At 44.3% G+C, this 14,179-nt stretch overlaps 1 protein-coding gene across 1 annotated transcript in view; it reads right to left on the reverse strand.

The window, feature by feature from the left end:
* Positions 1-11,740, reverse strand: part of LOC311141547 (PDZ and LIM domain protein 2-like) — a 62,198-nt gene extending 50,458 nt beyond the window's left edge. The window contains exon 1 of the mRNA XM_084176907.1: positions 11,342-11,740. The gene's annotated coding sequence lies outside the window, so the exon portion shown is untranslated. The remainder of the gene's footprint in view (positions 1-11,341) is intronic.
* Positions 11,741-14,179: the final 2,439 nt, after the last annotated feature.

Here is a 14,179-nt window from a genome sequence, read left to right on the forward strand (position 1 = left end):
ATTCCTGATTATTATTTGACCATGCTTGTCACTTATGAACATTTTTGAACATCTTGGCATGGTTCTGTTATAATCTCCACCCGGCACAGCCAGAAGAGGACTGGCCACCCCTCATAGCCTGGTTCCTCTCTAGGTTTCTTCCTAGGTTTTGCCTTTCTAGGGAGTTTTTCCTAGCCACCGTGCTTCTACACCTGCATTACTAGCTGTTTGGGGTTTTAGGCTGGGTTTCTGTACAGCACTTCGAGATATTAGCTGATGTAAGAAGGGCTATATAAAATAAAATTGATTGAAAATTGATTGATATGGAGATTGCATGGCTGTGTGCTCGATTTTTTACACCTGTCAGCAACGGCTGTGGCTAAAATAGCTGAATTTACTAATTTGAAGGGGTGTCCACATCCTTTTGTATATATAGTGTAACGCTGTAATTCATGTTTTACCATGGACTTACTTCCCTCGTAGTTTAATAGGGATCATAGTACAGGATGCTGCTAGGAAGTGTCTGTTTTACAGTAAAGTCTATGCGTCAGCTGGGTACAGTATACTGCTGGCCCTCATAACTCTGCCCTTCTCATGCACAGTGTTTTTCATTTGCACATGTGCTTCTGTTGAGACACTGACAGCTCTCCCGCTCTTTGGTAATTCATGCTGTGGTGAGGAGATGAGGAGGAGGAGGAGGTGGAAACCCCAGCCCGACCGGCAGAGACACACAGGCCCCACCACAGTGCAGCATAGTTTCTCTTTCTTACTCTCTCACACACACACTGCTGCTGCTGCTTCAGTAGCGAGGCACCTCAACTACTCAGCAATGCCCTTGTTAATACCTAGTTAAGTGCTACCACGACCATACTATTATTCACAACACACCATGAAATAAGGGGAAGCACTGTTGCAGAAAACAGAGTGACAGAAGTCACTCATTATTAAGTATATTTATTGTAGGTTCAATGAATTCAACTTCAGATATCTGACAGCAGCCTATATTGCATAACATCAAGGTAAATATAGAAACGCAAATACTTATTGAGAAATTAAGACGTTATCTGGTTCAAGTCTCTCTTGAAATCTGTTGGAGTGGACTTGTGACAAAACATGTTTGACCTAGAAGAAAATGCTGGCAGATCCTACGACAAAAAGCTGATGTTTCCTGATTCTGTCTTCACAAGTCCCTGTTATGTAACTATTCAGCATTACTTTGTATGTAGGTCAGAGTTTGAGACAAAACATACTTGGACAGATCAATAACTGAACCTTGGTGCACCACGTGGCCACGGGCCTAGTCTTATCATCATAGGCAAAGAATCTGAAATAAGAACTGATCTTCCTGTAAATATGATCAGTCTAGTTCCATATACCATAGTGTTAGAATTGAATAGGTAATCTACCGTTAGGGCCCAAGGCTGGTTCCACAGCCATCCAGGCAGAAACAGAGCAAACAGTGAACCCAGTCAGGATCTGGGACATCTCTCCCTCCCTACACTGGCCCATTTTTGCCATCTACAGCCGTCTGTCTGTACATTCCACAAGGGTTTGGGACGATCAGCACAAACCCACCCAGTCATTAGCACATTCAGGCAATTAGCGGGGTTACCATCATTAACAGCCCTTAATTGCTGTGGACATGAGAAACAGCCGAGGCACCAGTTGTTGTTCATGCTGTAATCCCTGGAGACAGACACCCTAAGGTTCATTTTCATTTTAGTCATTTAGCAGACGCTCTTATCCAGAGCGACTTACAGGAGCAATTAGGGTTAAGTGCCTTGCTTAAGGGCACATCGAAAGATTTTTCAACTAGTCGGCTTAGAACCAGCGACCTTTCGGTTACTGGCACAACGCTCTTACCCACTAAGCTACCTGCCGCCCTAGTCTTTTGGTTCCCAGTCTTTTGGCTGTTCAATTAGTTGGACCAGGATCAGCATCTCTCCTACATAACTGGAACCATTATCAACAAGGCATAGCGCTAATTTATGATTTATGGACCAACTGTTATCACTGTAAAACTGCTTGCTATTTATTGGCAGGCAGTGAAAGGGTGATAGCTGCTTACTATTGGAAGAGAGCTATTGACCTGAAAAACTCCAGCTGTTACCAAACAGATCACTATGGTAATACATGTGCACCAGGTGTTAAATGGAGCTTTAAAAAAGTAATGGTATAGGTGCAAATTACAAATGCACAAAAATACAAAAGAACTATGAGCCCAGTGGTGGATTATATTCTGGTGCCAACTCATTGCTTTGGCTACCATGCAGCAATGGCAGCACAATAAAACACACCTACACAATGAGGAGAAATTCTAGTAAGGAGGTAATCCATCTGGCTCACATTAGGTAACCACAGTTCATGATGAATTAAGAACTAGAAAGTGGTAGGTCCAGTCAAATACTCTCACTTCCGCTGTGCTACACCTGTCTACCAAATACCATAGATATTTGATCATGGTATACCATATGTTGCCATGGTCTACTTTACAGCACTTTATATGCAGTATCATCCAGAGTTTCAGTTGTGAAATCTAGAGTATCAAAGGTGAATGAAACAATAATGAGTTTGATAAAGGTTGTTGAAATCAAGTGCACAGACAGACTTGAAGGCTGCATTCAGTTTCCAAGTGGAGAATGATCAATCTCTGCAGAGAGTTCAAACTGTCATACTCTACATGAAAAAGCCCCCAGGCACTTGTCATGTCTGTGAGAAAGCAGCCCCTCATGGTAAAGCAGCCCCTCAGGGTAAATGTAGGAGAAACACACAGGAGAGAGTACCCTGGTGTTGGGTTCCAGACTCTTCCTCACTGCTCAAACACGCATGGTGCCAGTGGTGTTCAACAAAAAGGCAGATTAAAGTCAATTAGCCTTAGCTCCTTAGCACTCAGTGACACCAAGCTCCTCCTGGTACACAACATGACAGACAGGGGCAGGAGGGTCACTGCCATTGACTTAGTTGAAGAAAATAAGGGAGAGGTTCACTAGTGGCACTCAGTCTGGGGCTTGGCCTTCGGATGGGAGTTAACTTGAGGCCATCACAAGTTCCATACATTTGACACAATACAACTTGTCTAAAGTGTTCCCTCCCTGTGCATTCTTCTTTGTTTACCATTCTTCTTTGTTTACCGTCACTTCAAACTACGTAATTGTCAATGTATGTGTGAGACCTGCTAAAACAGGTCTGTGAAATCATCTACAGTTTAGCAAAGGTAAATATAGTAAGATTACTCTAACACACCCTTGGGTGAGTCTTGGGTTTCATGCGTGTGTCAATAAACCACAATTATGGCAGGGTTATTCTATTCTGAATATGAGCTTTAAAGACGAGTCTTGCTGGCTGGCACAGAGAAGATGCCAGGCCTTGATATGAACATGTCTGCTTATGCACCATGCTCAGCTCACACTCTTCACCCTTTCAATCTGCAGATGTACTTCATTCATCTGAACTTGCTGTTGGCTGAACTTTGATGCAGAGAAACACACACCATCCACTGTTATGGTTGCAGTGGAATGCTCTGGGTGTTCACACTTGACAAATCTCTTGCTTCTGGCCATTTAGCTCTGTGAACTTCCATAGCCTTTGTGAGTGCTCTTGTCTGGCTGATGGCTATGCCCTGTAATGTTTTCAAGCACACTCCTTTTCGTGAGGAGGACTGTGGCTGATGGGACACCTGTCCTGCTGCCTGCCTGGTCACACACCCACTGAATAGACAGAGGAATGCCATGGAAAGCCTCTCCCCGTGTTAAATGGTGTGGAATAACATTCTCAACATTCTCACACTAACCACACACAATGATTTGATAAAAATAAAACTGCCATCACTAAGGTGATGAGGACATATCAAACAATAACAGATGAGATATTAAAAGAATGGGGTGTTGCTGAAGGGAGATGAGTGACTAAGATGTTCCTAGGTTGTGAGTACTACTATCACCTAAGAATGAGCCGCAGGTTCCTCGCACTTAAAAGGAAAAAGTGACAGGTTAAATGTATATGCTAATACACTGCTCAAAAAAAAAAAAGGGAACACTTAAACAACACAATGTAACTCCAAGTCAATCACACTTTTGTGAAATCAAACTGTCCACTTAGGAAGCAACACTGATTGACAATAAATGTCACATGCTGTTGTGCAAATGGAATAGACAACAGGTGGAAATTATAGGCAATTAGCAAGACACTCCCAATAAAGAAGTGGTTCTGCAGGTGGTGACCACAGACCACTTCTCAGTTCCTATGCTTCCTGGCTGATGTTTTGGTCACTTTTGAATGCTGGCGGTGCTTTCACTCTAGTGGTAGCATGAGACGGAGTCTACAACCCACACAAGTGGCTCAGGTAGTGCAGCTCATCCAGGATGGCACATCAATGCGAGCTGTGGCAAGAAGGTTTGCTGTGTCTGTCAGCGTAGTGTCCAGAGCATGGAGACGCTACCAGGAGACAGGCCAGTACATCAGGAGATGTGGAGGAGGCCGTAGGAGGGCAACAACCCAGCAGCAGGACCGCTACCTCCGCCTTTGTGCAATGAGGAGCAGGAGGAGCACTGCCAGAGCCCTGCAAAATGACCTCCAGCAGGCCACAAATGTGCAATGGACTGGCCCGCCCGTTCCCCAGACCTGAATCCAATTGAGCACATCTGGGACATCATGTCACGCTCCATCCACCAACGCCACGTTGCACCACAGACTGTCCAGGAGTTGGCGGATGCTTTAGTCCAGGTCTGGGAGGAGATCCCTCAGGAGACCATCCGCCACCTCATCAGGAGCATGCCCAGGCGTTGTAGGGAGGTCATACAGGCACGTGGAGGCCACACACACTACTGAGCCTCATTTTGACTTGTTTTAAGGACATTACATCAAAGTTGGATCAGCCTGTAGTGTGGTTTTCCACTTTAATTTTGAGGGTGACTCCAAATCCAGACCTCCATGGGTTGATAAATTTGATTTCCATTGATCATTTTTGTGTGATTTTGTTGTCAGCACATTCAACTATGTAAAGAAAAAAGTATTTAATACGATTATTTCATTCATTCAGATCTAGGATGTGTTGTTTAAGTGTTCCCTTTATTTTTTTGAGCAGTGTATATCTCTCTAATAAATTATCTCTGGAATTTCATCGATATCAATGTAATCATTAATGGAAGCTGTTATGAAAGGGACTTAATTATTCGATCAAAGTTTATAAAAATATGTTATTTATATCTTGTCATCAAAACTGCGGTAATAGTGTCAAAACAATAGCAGCTATTGTTATGGTTGTTACTACTATGTACATTAGCCATGGTTATGTCAGTGCTGTGGCTTCAGAAAGCACTGGCTCCACTTATCTCTCAACAGCATCATCTGAGGATCATGTTACTGGTGTTAGCACTACGCAGATTCAGACAGACTCCCCACTTCGCACATTCAGACAGACTCCCCACTTCGCACAGCAATCAGGCCACCTCACTACATCCCCTACACGGGCCATTAAGCCTTCTGATCCACTGAGGCAGACACAGGAAAGTTTACCACTGCTTCATCATGTTCATCACATGCACGTTTTCTTATTTTATTCTCAACAATGCCCATTCAAACTCTAAAGCCAACTCAGGCAATGGTCACACAAACACTGAGGAGAGCAGCCCACTAAGCATTTAGCGATTTTTGTCCGTCTATAATTTGTTCAGATTTTGTCCGGTCCGTACCGGCCTTAATTTGGCCTAAAAAAAGACGCCTTTTGATTGGTTCAGATTTGGTCCGGTCCAGCCTTGATTTGGCCCAAATATAGACATCTATGATTGGTCCAGTAGGGTGTTTGCCTTTCACGCCACGACCCGGATTTGTCATTCGCTACATTGGTGTCAGAAATGGGATGGCAGCCATGACCGTGAAACATCATGACTGCCCACTAAACATTTACAAACAGCACTGTCTTTAAAAAATGTTTGGGGTGCAGTCCGGATACAAGACTTCCACGTCCGGCAAAAACATCTTCCAACCTTACATTCAGCACTTGAAATGCACGTGACATCAACATCTAAAAATTACTCTAAAAGACGTATTTTCAACGTCATTTTGCTTACTGGGAGACCTCTTACAGAGAACAGGAACTGTGCTATTAAAGGAGACAGACAGACAGACAGACGTAGTCTATTAATTTATATTGAACTGAAACTAGTTGTGAAAAGGAACTCAACATGAAGCAGTCATCCAGTGACACTCATCCGTCTCAGCTAAGACAGACACTGAGAAAACCACAAAGCTATCAGAAACAAGAAAACAAGCAACATAGAAGCTTTCATCATACAAACTCCACCAGATTGTATCTGAGTGTAACTTCCTGCAGAACAGCATACAAGTTAACAGCATAACCAGAACAGCAGAGTCATCAGGAAACAGACACAATTGAAAATGAGAGGGGGGGGGGGGGGGGGGGGTGCAGCAGGCACATGGAAGGTTGCTGAGAACAAAAACAACGGAGAGGTACTGGTACAGTGCAATGCAAACGGCAGTCAGGGGGTGGGGGGTATGGGGGCCGGGATTTGACTGGTGCTTGGGCTGTGAGCAACACGTGAGTCCTGGGAAACACATCCAGCTTTTTTCCACCCATTCAAAATGCCAAATAATTCAGTCTGCACATTACAGGTTGAATCCAAGTTGTCTGAATGGCTTGGTTTGGGCACATTAGAGGAAAAACATTCTTGAGATGCTGGCTTGAACTTGAGCCACAGGGTCGTTCCACGAAATGAGTGCCTTTTGCGTCCCTTTGACATTTTAAGTAGAAATTGTGCACAAATATTGCATTTTAAAAGCCTGTTATATTACATTTAGTGCCCTTTAATATAGACCACATAAAACATTCTATACATCTGATTTTTAATATGAATAAATACTTGCTAAAGTGCCAGAATTCTGCTTTTTGACATGTCCCTCTGTGCATCCTCATTTATCCAAGTTTTCACCATCATTGTAAAGCCCTTATTTTGCTGGTTCGACAAATTTATTTCTCAAGATTATAATTTAGTGATACATTTTAAGGTAAAAAAAAAACCTACAGTTATGTTTTTTTACCTTAAGGGGGACTGATGGGCAACCTTGGTTGCTGGGTGGGATGGGAAGGGGTGGAAGGCATTCTTTCTTTGGGTGGGGAGGGAGGATGCGGGCGGGTGGATGGGGACTGAGGGGGGGAATGGGTTGGGGTTATCTTTGTATGTATTTCTTTGATTGTTTTTTTGTAATGACGACGTAAAAAGGTGGGGGACGCACAATGAATTGTAGCCAGTACCCCAACATCACTGTTCGCATAATCCTGGGCAACACTGCGTATGCGCACCATTGGTTGATACAGACAGCAAATCTCCCGTAAAGTTCCATCTGAAGGCTCTGAACGGCAACTTGTGGATTGGAAGAATTTGGTTCTTCTTTCATGCCTTTTTTCATTTCCACCACTCTCGACAACCGAATGTCTGACTGTGGGACTCTTTTAATTAAGGACACAACACTCTTGATACCCGTGATCACCGTGGAACTTTGGGTAGAAACAATGTGTTTAAGTGCCGACGTTTGCCTGAAGCCCGGTCCACTCTGGGTTTGGGGGATACCAGTGACGTACCCCACTTGGTGGTACAGTTGTTGGAAGGAACCGTGCCACCTCCTCTCTCTCATCACGCTAGGTGCACAGGGGCTGCTGCCTCCCCAGCCAGACAGGCGCTGCTCTTATGGAACAGGATAAGCAGGAGCCGACTTAGGGGTGGACCCAGAAGCCGGGGCAGCCCGCTTAGCCGCCGGGCCGCTATCTGCAGACCCTCTAGAAGATGATGCCATCGCAGCAGCAAAGTCCTCCTGCTTCTTTTTCTCCTCAAAAATCGGCTAATCCATGTACAACTGCCTGTCTCTCTCCGGCACCTGCGACAAAGTGAACCAAAGTCAGCCCCATGCTTCTCCCGAGCGCCGAGAAGATGCAACGTGACATGCATGAGACGAAATCAGCCGTAGTACGAATCTCATCTAGGAGCTCTGCGTGGGGTTCCCCAGCAGCCAGAACCGTGGCCAGGTCAGCCAGCAGCTCAGTCTGGTAAACCTACAGCATTGTGACTGTGTTTAGGGAGTGGGTCGCCACCCCCTGGGCCCAGTACACCGAAGGAGACTGCAATATCAGCCGGCTCTATATTGCCATGCTGGGAGGATTGCTCCACGAGCCCAGATCCACCCCCGTATCCTGCAACTCAGACTCCACCGAAGTACAGGCACCCAGGAGAGGATAGTCAATCTCAGTCCCACCAAGCCTTCTAAGGAAGGCTACACGCCTCTTGAGAGAGCTTGCACACAGCCGGTGACAGTGGTCGCACAAGCTGGTTTGATCCAGGGCAGCCTGAGCATGCACCCAGCCCGAACCATACAAGACAACACTTGTGAGTATTATTCAAAGACATGGTGAAACCGCATGACTGTGGGCAAGGTAGTGAACTCGAACCGGGTTTAACAGCCTTCCCCGACTCGTTTGTGCTAGTCATCTTACTTACAACCAGTTAGCGTGGCTAAACAGGCAAAAGAATAACTAACAAATTGGTAGGGAACTTCACGAAACTAGTAACCAAACTTTAACACACAATGTCCAGAAGGATGAGCATGCCCTCCTTATGTGGGACAGTTAAGTTGGAGTAAAGCCTGATACATTTTGCATTCCAATGTTTGTTTTTGAAGAAATGTATGAATTGTTCTGTTCAGCTCGAGGTGAAGAGTGGAAGAATTGAATGAATGAATCCGTGCCTCGGTTTTATCACCTGTGGAAGGCAGGGCTTTCAGTGAAGCACGCTGTTCATTGGCCTTGTCAGGCATGATTCTAATATTCTTCAGTAGAGGGCACTAGCGTGCAAACTCCCTCATAGCTGTGTTGTTCCTAGTTGACCGACTGAAAGGGCACCCTGTCCCTCATTTTAAACAGAAATGTCAAAACATTTCAACTTCATATTCATCTCCAGCACCACCCCAACATCAACATATGTGAAAATGGTGCGTTTCTATGTTTTGCAGTAAAAATGACAGAGAAAGATAAGCGTTTCCAATGACATCATCAACCAATTAGTAGGCAATAAGTAAGCAATTAGTAGGCAATTAGTAGTCAAATCACCTAATGCACACTGTTGATGTCATTGGAAACACTTATCTTTAACTTTTTTACTAAAAAAACATAGAAACGCGCCATTTTCATATATGTTGATGTTTTGCTGGAGATGATGAATATAATTGTGAAATGTCCCTTTAAGGTCAACCTTGTTGAACTGAACTCTCATTTTAATAATATTAATATGGTGAAACTATTCCTTTTATTTTATTATGCAAAAGAAACATTGCAAAACAACCTCTCCCTCAACGTGATCAAGACAAAAGAGATGATTGTGGACTACAGGAAAAAAAAGAAAGAGGACTGAGCACGCCCCCATTCTCATCGACGGGGCTGTAGTGGAACAAGTTGAGAGCTTCAAGTTCATTGATGTCCACATCACCAACAAACTATCATGGTTCAAACACACCAAGACAGGGCACTACAGCTGCACCATCGAGAGCATCCTGACTGGTTGCATCACCGCCTGATATGGCAACTGCTCGGCCTCCGACCGCAAGGTACTACAGAGGGTAGTGCGTATGGCCCAGCTTCCTGCCATCCAGGACCTCTATACCAAGCGGTGTCAGAGGAAGGCCCTAAAAATTGTCAAAGACTCCAGCCACCCTAGTCATAGACTGTTCTCTCTGCTACCGCATGGCAAGCGGTACCGAAGCGCCAAGTCTAGGTCCAAAAGGCTTCTTAACAGCTTCTACCCCCAAGCCATAAGACCCCTGAACAGCTAATCATGGCTACCCGGACTATTTGCATTGTCCCCACCCCACCTCACCCCCTCTTTTACGCTGCTGCTACTCTGTTTATTATCTATGCATAGTCACTTTAACTCTACCCACACGTATATATTACCTCAATTACCTCAACTAACCGGTACCCCCTTTATATAGCCTCCATACTGTTATTTTATTTTACTGCTGCACTTTAATTATTTGCTATTTTCTACTTAACACTTTTTTTATTTTCTTAAAACTGCATTGTTGGTTAAGGGCTTGTAAGTAAGCATTTCACTGTAAGGTCTACACCTGTGGTATTCGGCGCATGTGGAAAATAAAATATGATTTTATTTTATTTGATAATAGTCAAATCATAGTGTAAAAGCAAATGAGCTGGTTCTACTCTTTTTGTCAATGTCCTGGTGTTTTGTGGTGGAAAACTGAGCGGGTCGAGCATAACAAGTCAACCCTGTTACCCATAGATAGACAGGCTAGAAAATGTTTAACAATGTAATTTCTTTGTGAAGGTTGCATTCAATTGCCCCTCCCTGTTGCACATAACAAGCTTCCATTCCCCCAGTTACAAGGGGACTTATGGATTATTTAACATGAAGTCTTCAACACTGTTATGATCAACCCTGTTACTTTATTTGTCACTTAAAGCTGCAATATGTAACTTTTTGGGCACCTAATTAGTGGAATGACCCCACAATGGCTTTCAGGAGGCTTCACCAGTGAAAACCCCACTTTAAAAGGGAGGAGTGAACAGTCACAAATCACAGCTTGCCAGTTTTAACAATTATGCTAATGTAACATAAACACAGACCTGTTGGTCTGGAATTTCACCTGGCCTGGCAATCCACAAATCATATAGACTATGTTTCATGTGAATGTTTTGAGCAGCCAAGCTTTTTGTTCTCAGAGATGCCTGTAGAGAGGTAAAGGATGCTGACTGTGTGAAGCGTGGGATGTTAAGTTAAAGTTAATTTACATTCGTAATCATGTCAACATGGAAGTACATTATGCTACAGTGAACACATACTGTACCAAACATCCATCATGATCATACTGCATCACTGCATCCACAGTTTCACCCACATTACCATACCTAATGTGTTTCCATGCCATAATGAAATCTAAATTATGTTGATGGGAACTATTCCTCCTGCCAAACTGTCAAACCAACTGATGGGTGTCTAAGACAGTTAGAGTCAAGGCTGTTATGAGTTTGGGTATAAATCCAAGATACCCAAAACAAAATTATTCCTGTTCAGATGGCTAGGGGAAACTTAAGAGCAGCAATAAAGAGAATAATTACATCAACCAGGGTGTCCAGACAATTTGACAGCATCACCAAGAACCCCTGTATCCCAATGTTCATAGCTATAGGCCTTTAGAAATTGCAGAAATTCGAATACATTATTTTAACTTATGAGTAAATAATGTGAATTGCCACCTAATTGAATGAAATTACTGATGCCTATTATTAGCGTGAATTGACAGGTCAATGGGAGACACACAGAAAGAAGCCTATAGCACTTACCTAAATCAATGCAGTTGATCAATAATCAGTGATAGTCGAATTGTGTTGGTACACCTGCAGATCCAACACCGGTGCTCTCCTAAAGAATATCACAAGTCAAAAACTAGGCGACAGCACCAAAATACCCGAAAAGAGCGCAGGACCAGAAACACTACACCCCTTGCGCGCGAGTCGCTTCCAAAAATACAGCAGAATGAAGTTAATGTTTCCTTCTTTCTGCTCCCAAAAAGCCCACAGAAATCTCATATGCCTCTAAGAGCGATTCGTGCTGCTTGTTATCAGATCAAATCCTCTGGCCACCTGAGTCTGAAAAATAGGCTTCTGAACTGCACTTCTATTGCTGGGGACTATTGGATAAAGAAGCGATATGAAACCACCTGTGGACACCCGCACTGAGGGATGAGCTCACAGTGCCACGTGCTGTTATCAAAATAATGGCAGGGGCGTGTCGGGAGACAGGGAGGGTGGGTGATAATTGAGATGTTACAGTATGGCCGTAGGGCCTTGCACGTGTGTCTTAGTGCGCCATCTGCAGACTAGAAATTGCATTACAAAATTAAACTGATTAATGATAGGGACACAACTACAGACAATGGGCCTACATATGCCTATGCCTACAGGATGGGCTGGTGTAATTGTTATACATTCCTGTGGATTATTGTCTCAAATTCCTACCCGAAAAAGGACCAACCAAGCAGACAACCGGTAGAGTAAGTTCAAATGTAATTTTATTCAACATTCCAGCTTGTAGAGGACTGGGCGGCAGGTAGCTTAGTGGTTAAGAGCGTTGTGCCAGTAACCGAAAGGTCGCAGGTTCTAATCCCCGAGCCCACTAGGTGAAAAATCTGTCGATGTGCCCTTGAGCAAGGCACTTAACCCTAATTGGTCCTGTAAGTCGCTCTGGATAAGAGCATCTGCTAAATGACCTATTATATTTCCAGAATCAAACACTAAATGATAAGAGGCCGTCTGCGCTCCTTTAAGGTCCTTTCTACTGAATAGTGTCTGTTCCAGGTGCGTAGGAGTCAAAATAAGAATACTGGAAGAGATGGAGACCGGTACACAGTCAAAAAAAAATGAATAAATCCAAAACTGAAGCTTGAATTCAAAATAAAGATGTTTATTAAAATAACCAGGGTGTACAGACAATTTCACAGCATCCCCAAGAACACTTGTATCCAATGTTCATAGGTATAGACCTGCATATATCAAACACTGTTCCCAGGCAATCCCTTTCCAAGCATTTGCATTTTACAAACAGCCAGTGGCGACCCGTCATTCAGGGCATGTGGGGCAGAGCCGGTTTTGAGCCCCACCTGTTAAGCCCCAAAAAATAAAAACAACTTTTTTTTTTCTTTTTTTTTTGTGCCTGTTTTGCATGTTATTTTGGTATTAATACGTGTCACATATCAGTTTCCAAGCCATGTAAAAAAAGTATATTTGAGTTAATAAAGCCACATACAAACATGGTCTCTTTTTTGCTTTCTTGAGTAAGGCAGCTCCAAAATGCAGGTGTTTCAGCCTAGCTCAGTGCTTTCTGTGGTGGTGGGGCAGCCAGCGGAAAACATGTGGGTGTTGGTAATGTTCTCTAGTTGCGCCACATGATTGGCTCAGTGTTCTGTCATCATCATGAATCAAGTTGACAATCTACTGGCAAATCCTTTCAATCCTTGTCATTTGAAGAGACATTATGAAGAGAAATATCATTGCTCATCGGCCATAGGGTATTAGGGTGTAACTAGCCCCCCCTAAGAACAATTGCTGACACAAAAAAGCAATGTTTGGAGAAAAAAAATGGTAGGTGGATGAAGGTCATGCTCAGGCGAATAAACTATAAGGGGAAATAAATGACTACAGTTTACACTTTTTTAGTTATTTTATGAAATGTTGTTTTTAAGTACCGGAATAACAAGATTTTAAATACCAGATGTCTTTAAAATGACATTCAGGAGCAAAAGGTTTTCAATAGTTATTTTTAAAATATTCATTGGAATATAACTAATAACATTGGAATATAACATTTAATAACAATAACTGTGTGATGAGTACTGAGGATACGAAGAGGCAGGACGCAGATGCAGGAATCAACAATGTAAAGGTTTACTTAACACTGAGCAAGAGAACAATAAAGAGCGAGTACACGACATGACACTAACAATCACACACAACACAACACTGAACAGTCCAGGGCAATATAGGGGTGGTGAAGAGATTATGAGGTGCAGGTGCGCTGGAGGTGATTAGGGTGCGTTGGGTTTCCATTCCGGTGTTGCCGAGGTGGTGTGCTGAGACCGGTGGCTCAGTAGACCGGTGAATCAGAGCGCCGGAGGGGAGCAACGGGAGGAGACGTGACAGTACCCCCCACCCGGACGCGCGGCTCCCGCTGCAGGACGTCACCAACATGGAAGGCGACCCCGAGGACGAGGAGCGGGCCAGTCAGGGCGGCGACGGTGGAAGTCCCGAATTAAGTTGGGGACCAGAACGTCCCCAGCCGGAACACAGCTCCTCTCCTCAGGACCATACCCCTTCCAGTCCACCAGGTAACGGAGCCGTACCCCACGGAACCTGGAGTCCAGCAGGTCCCTCACCGCATACGCCGGACTCACGTCAATGTCCAGGGGCGGAGGGGGCGTCCCCCGGGGGACAGCATCCACCAGAGGACCAGGAACCACCGGCCTGAGGAGAGACACATGAAAAGTGGGTGAGACATGGTAGTGAGGGGGAAGGAGCAGCCGGTACGATACCTCATTTATCCGCCGGAGGACCTTAAACGGCCCCACAAACCGGGGGCTCAGTTTCTTGCAGGGCTGGCGGAGAGGGAGGTTTTTTGTGGACAGC

This window comes from Coregonus lavaretus, assembly GCF_964263955.1.
Source record: "Coregonus lavaretus genome assembly, chromosome: 14".
Taxonomy (NCBI): domain Eukaryota; kingdom Metazoa; phylum Chordata; class Actinopteri; order Salmoniformes; family Salmonidae; genus Coregonus; species Coregonus lavaretus.